Raw genomic sequence first — 6,580 nt, 5'->3', positions numbered from 1 at the left:
AGCATGTACTTGAAGATAGATTCTGTTCATTTAAATGTTATTTTGTTTTTGTCATATTACCTCCACCAAGGAGGTTATGTTTTTGTTGGTGTTGGTTTGTCTCTGTCTGTCTGTCTGTCTGTCTGTGTGCAAGATAACTCAAAAAAGTTATGGACAGATTTGGATGAAAATTTCAGGAAATGTTGATACTGGCACAAGGAACAAATGATTAAATTTTGGTGTTGATCGGGGGGGTGGGGGGGCAACGGGGGCCCACTGATCTGCCTTGGTGGAGGTCTGCACTCTCCAAGTGCTTTTAGTTTAGTTTAGTTTTATTTTGTTTCTTTGCATGTTCAAAATAAACAATTAAATAAAACAAAACAAAAAAAACTTTCAGGGAGTTTCTCCATTTCAGCCACTGATTGCTCCATCCATCCATCCATCCATCCATCCATCCATCCATCCATCCATCCATCCATCCATCCATCCATCCATCCATCCATCCATCCATCCATCACTTATCCGGGGCCAGGTCTCAGAGCCAACAGTCTAAGCAGGGATGCCCAGACCTCCCTCTCCCCACACACCTCCTCCAGCTCTTCTGGGGGGACCCTGAGGCGCTCCCAGTCCAGCCCAGAGACATAGTCTCTCCTGCATGTCCCAGGTCTTCCCCGAGGTCTCCTCCCGGTGGGACATGCATCCAAACAGATGCCTGACCCACCTCAGCTGACCCCTCTGGATGTGGAGGAGCAGCGGCTCTACTCCAAGCTCCTCCCCCTATCCCTAAGGGTGCGCCCAGCCACCCTACAGAGGAAACTGATTTCAACCAGTTATATCCAGGATCCTGTCCTTTCGGTCATGATCCAAAGCTCATGACCATAGGTGAGAGTAGGAACATAGACTGACTGGTAAAATGAGAGCTTCGCCTTTCGGCTCAGCTCCTTCTTCACCACAACAGACCGATACGACTGCATCACTGCAGACGCTGCACCGATCCACCTGTCAGTCTCATGTTCCATCGTTCCCTCACTCGTGAACAAGACCCAGAGATACTTGAACTCCTCCACTTGGGGCAAAGACCCCCCACTGACCCGGAGAGGGCAGACCACCTTTTTCCAGTCCAGAACCATGGCCTCAGATTTGGAGGTTCTGATCCCCATCCCACTCACTTCACACTTGGTTGCAAACTGCCCCAGTGCACGCTGAAGGTCCAGGTTTGATGAGGCCAACAGGACATCATCCGCAAAAAGCAGACGTGAAACCCAGTGTGTCCATCCACTGTCACTGATCCAACTCCATGGGTTTTACTGGTGAATCAGTGTTGTAGAAGATGACGGTGTTTCCATGGTAACTACGCAGCCTCTGAACGTCCAAATGGGTCATATCTGATGACCATGAAAAGATGAAGAACTCTATTTTACACCGATTATGTACACATAGAGGATCAGCAGGTATTAAACAGTTCAGATCAGTAGATGCTAATGGTCGACAGTGGGTGTTTTGGGTCTTCATGGGTTAAATATAAGGAAGCTCTGTATCTGATGATGGATCTGATTAATGCTGTTTCTGCTGCTGTTACAGATTTATGTCATATAAGGACGTATGGATTTGTAATAAAGTAGCCTGATCATCAGCGCTTTTAAATTAGGTAATGAACCTCTGAGATGGCACAAACACTGACCTTATTCCTCTAACATGTGACTGAAGATTTTATACTTGATATGATTAAACATCGATCCAGTCATCGTTCAAGTCTCAAGGATTTAGATTCATCTTTCAGCAGATGGTTTATGCACCAGCCAAACTGGTCTTCTGTGAATGTGACAACCTTATTTGCATAGAAAAGGCCTGATTTTGAGCCAAATGTATAAATGTTCCCTAATTTCCATCCATGCAAATGACAAAGGCGTAACATTGCCTCTATCTGCTTGGCAGTGAATTCAGTGTTTGTCAGTGATTTGTGAATTATGTGCATTAATTTATTCTCATTTGCACCACAAGTACAGTCCTGTTGTTTCGCCTCTCAGCCAAGAGACTTCAGAACTGAAGGAGTCTCTTGGATGAGAGACAAAACGGTTTCAAAAGAGCCAAACCAGTCCAGCTGAACCCAGAAGAACTACCAAGAAGTTGTAGCAGAGTAAACAAGTGGAGGTGTCCAAATATGTATTTTCGTTGCTTGCAGTATCATTGACTGTTTCTCGATCTGTGTTAACATCTATATATTTTCTCAATGGTTTTGTTTTTGTTGACTTTAAAGTTCTTCTGCCATAGTTTTAGTCTTTTTTTCAGTCTTGTTTCTTAAACGTTTTACTGTAGAAATTGTACTGCATTTAAAGGTGCTGAACAGACTTTCAGTGTTATCTTGAAGAAGTCTAATTTTTATGTATATATGCCAAGGTTATTATCGTTAATGAAATGACGAAAATTAGAACTGAAAAAACATTTTTGTTAAATGAAATAAATAAAAACTATAATTTAAAGAAAAAACGATAACTAACTGAAACTGTATTGTGTGTTTACAAAACTAACTAAAACGTACAAAAATTATGGATAAAATTCCCTCCGTTTTTTGTCTTTGTCAATGTCGTATTGATATGAAATCGATATTTCACTCAAGCAATTTTAGCTGGCGGCACCATACGACACTTCACGGTCCGTCACTTGTGTTCACTTGTGGCTTCCAGTCGTCTTCTGTTCCCCACTCTACCTGGAAACATGGAGACTAAAGTTGGGAGAAAGCAACAGAGTCCTGTACGGGATTTATTTGAATATAAGATATGAAAAAACTAAACTAAAACTAAGCATTTAGAAAAAAAAGAAAACTAAAAAAACTAGCAAAGCTGCTCTAAAAACTAATTAAAACTAACTGAAATAGAGGGAAAAAAGTCAAAACTAAATAAAACTAAACTATAATGAAAAATCCAAAACTGTTATAACGTTGATATATGCCTGATCGTAGTCTGCAATTTAAAATGAGATTATCGGCACCGAAATAGGTTATTTCCAAATCCTATTTCCAGCTTCCCTGGTCGGGTCAGACAAGACTGGACTGATTTACGGCAGACTTACATCACTATGACAACAACACACCAACCGGCACAGTTTAGTAGTGAGACATAAGCTTAACGAGTGAGGAGTAAGATCTGTCCTTTTTCCTACAGAAAGGGATTTCTTGGAGTAAAAGAAAGATAAAAGCAGAAGTCAGACGCCCACAGTTTGGTTTCACTTTCGTTTTCATGATAGTTACTAAACTACGCTACAAACGGACTTTATGAAGTTTGCTTGTTGTCTTGTTTCAAAAGTCACTTTGCACCTTCAAGTTGTTGTGTTGAAAAAAGAAATGCAGAGTTGGAAAGAGGATACGCTTCTCATCCATTAGCTTCAAAACACCTTGTCCAGAGTTCTGCCCTTAGGACAGTAGGCACTAGTGCCATGTGGGCCCCAGAAGGGTTCCATTTGGGCTGCATATAAGGGTCCCATGTAGGTTTGTCCGCAGTTTCCATGGTGACCCCACATGTGTTTGCCCATAACAAAATCAGAATCAGAGATCTGAATTTATCATATTTATCTTTCATGTCATTTGCACTACTTAAATTCTACGTTTTACTAATATCTTAGTTTGCTATACTTTTTATTTTTTAATGTAAATAACTGTGCCTTTTACAGATATGTGTTGTTGTTTTACTGATATTTGTTGTCTGTCTGTAAATTCTTGCACTGACCCGGAGAGCTTTGCCTCAATTTCGTTGTACTTGGTAAAATAACAATAGAGATTCTGATTCTGATATGGGCAAACACATGTGGGGTCACCATGGAAACTGCAGACAAACCCACATAGGACCCTTATATGCAGCCCAGATGGAACCCTTCTGGGGCCCACATGGACATGCTGGCTGGGTGCTCATGGGAAGTGGAGTCTTTGTCCCTTAAAAACACCACCGATTCCAGCCGAAGGTGTCGCTGCAATCCACTTTAAATTAATTCTCTGAACAGTAGCTTTTAAAGGGCTAATATTTATTTAAACCCACTTTTATTAGTGTGTGCTTCATTTATGTGTATATTTGGACCCTAATAGTTCATAAAGTTTGAATTTGAACCCTCCAGGTGCTGCAAAGCTATCTTTAAATTCATTTTTTGCAAAAATCGAGTGCATTTCTACAACCTTTTTAATTCCTGCTTAATTAGTTATGTTTTATAACTAGTTACATCACAACATTTGCACATATAAGGTCCTGACTTCAGACGAACATTTCTCCGATTACAACAGAATTGTTTGTCAGCAGCAGCGGTTGTAGTAAAAACTGAAAATATGTCCAGACTTGGAGCTGATTCCCTTAAATGTTCAATTGTTGGTTGAACAGGACAGAGCAGCACAGCCAACAACCTGGAGGGGGCGGGGCCTGAAGTGTCTCATGTGCATTTAAAGGGCCAGCGCTCCAAACCACCTTTCTGGTGTCATTACTCAGAAATAGGGTTGAAGATGGACCTGTGGAGTTGAATGAATGAATTCAGACCCAAGCAGAGCATTTACAGTTTATGGAGACCATAATTCCATGCATAATCCCATTTAAAAAAAAAAAAAAAAAAAAAAAAGCTCATTATCACTCCTTCAAAAACTCTCTGGCAATCTGCTGGGAATAGGGACTTAATAATCCACTCATTTCATTTGAAAGACTTGAGATTTTAATCAGGATACTTTTCTCTGAGGAGATTCAGTGCAGGTGACAACACAGAAAAAACATCTTTTAAAGGAAAATACAAAAAAAACAAAAAAAAACCAAGCAGTACTTGGTTCAGTTTTGCCGTACGACCGGAGATGACGGCGTGGTTCAAACAACCGACGAAGTGCATACGTTAAATCACTCTGACATTTTCCCAGAGGCATTCGCTTCAAAGCAACAGTGGTTGGAGTAATGAGGATACAGTAGACAGCACAGACGGAGGATAACTGTACACCGGTTCATGTGGGTCCATTGAGAATCCCTTTATGTGGATTTTATTAAAACATTTCTCATAAGTTAGACTGTGTTAAAACCTCAGGGAGACACATGAAATATATACACTACTCCTAGCGTCGCTGTCTTTGGGTTTCCCACCGTCGAATCCTTTCCGGTGGCGACTGTCCGTTCAGCAACTCCAGAATCCAAGTCCAGATTTGGTTTTTTTTAACGCTCCTCCTTCCAAGTCATCATGCAGTCAGTGGTATGTTAAATATTTAACAAACAGTGTCCTCTGGGAGTCTTATTTCCCACCAGTCCCTGCCTTTGATGCTTGGGGGGTACTTTGGCCTTTATACAGTGCTCCGACAAAAAGTCCGAGGTCAGTGGTCGCATCCGAGAGTCTTGAATAACGAAAGGGATTTGGTCGATTGTCCAGTTGGTCAAAATATCCAACAAGGCAGACTATGGAAAGACGTCCTACATATCTCTGGTGAACATGAAGACACAGATGCACAAAACTGAACGCCCAAATTTGGCATTAATGTTTGCTGACGATGTGGTGTAAAACCAGTTCACATTGGTTTTGTCTTTCGTCGTTTTTAATCTGTTTTTTGTCTATTGTACATTTATTTTTTTGTTTTTTTTCTGTCTAGTCTGTGTTTTCTATCTATTGTTTTGTAACATATGTGGGTGTGTGTGTCTATATACATGTATTTGTATATTTTGTCAGTGTTTTTGTCATTGTCTTGGTTCTTGTCTATTGTCATCTATCAGGTTTTTGTTTTCGTTATTCGTTTTTCCCTTGTGGCTATTGGCTTTTTTTGTTTGTTTGGTGTTTGCTTATTGTTTTTTTTTTTAATTTCTCTTGACCTGTAGTTTCTTGTTGTGATTTTGTAAGTAAAAACAAAAAGATTCACAATAAGATGAATATAGTTTTTCGATGTTTTATGTAAAAGTTATAGTAATCTGTGATGCTATCACTGAGGTTACGTTCAGACAGCAGGTCTTCATGCACAATTCAGATTTTTTGGGTGAAATCCGATTTTTTTTTTTTTTTTGTGTGTGTGTGCTCGTTCACATTGCACATTAAATGCGACTTTTATCAGTTTTGAGTATGAACTGAATGCGACCCTGAAGTGACCCACATGCACAAAAGAGGTCCTGATGTAATACATGACCATGCACCTGCATCACCTGGGACGCAGAATTGTAACGTTTGTTGCATTTCAATGACATAAAGGTCAGATAAATGCGACCTGGCTGTTCTGACTGAAGTCGCATTCCAAAATATCGGACAGATATTGGATTTAGGACCACATACACTCTTGGAAAAAATTATGAGACCACCTTTGTTTTCCTCAGTTTCTTGTTCATTTTAATGCCTGGTACAACTGAAGGTACATTTGTTTGGACAAATATAATGATAACAACAAAAATAACTCAAAGTAGTTTAATTTCAGAGCTGATATCTATCCGTTTTCCATGGTTTTCTTGATAATAACCAAAATCACTTCAGTTCTATATCGATAGCTATGGCAAAAACAGTGCTTTTAAGCATTCTATTTTTTCTTTTCTGTCTGTTTTAGTCACATGATACACACAGGAATTAGTACTGGATTGTATAACCATTGTTTTTGATGACTTCTGATGGTCTAATAATT

At 39.9% G+C, this 6,580-nt stretch overlaps 1 long non-coding RNA gene across 1 annotated transcript; it reads right to left on the bottom strand.

The window, feature by feature from the left end:
* Positions 1-4,639: 4,639 nt before the first annotated feature.
* On the bottom strand, positions 4,640-6,006 carry LOC115411343 (uncharacterized). The gene is made up of 2 exons (XR_003934191.1): positions 5,115-6,006; positions 4,640-5,084 (listed from the first exon to the last, which is right to left on the bottom strand). It is a non-coding gene; the product is annotated as an uncharacterized LOC115411343 (long non-coding RNA).
* Between the last annotated feature and the right edge of the window lie 574 nt (positions 6,007-6,580).

This window comes from Sphaeramia orbicularis, chromosome 20 (assembly GCF_902148855.1).
Source record: "Sphaeramia orbicularis chromosome 20, fSphaOr1.1, whole genome shotgun sequence".
NCBI classification, from domain to species: domain Eukaryota; kingdom Metazoa; phylum Chordata; class Actinopteri; order Kurtiformes; family Apogonidae; genus Sphaeramia; species Sphaeramia orbicularis.
Note: the sequence above shows the minus strand (reverse complement) of the source record. Positions and strands in the feature narration are given on the sequence as shown.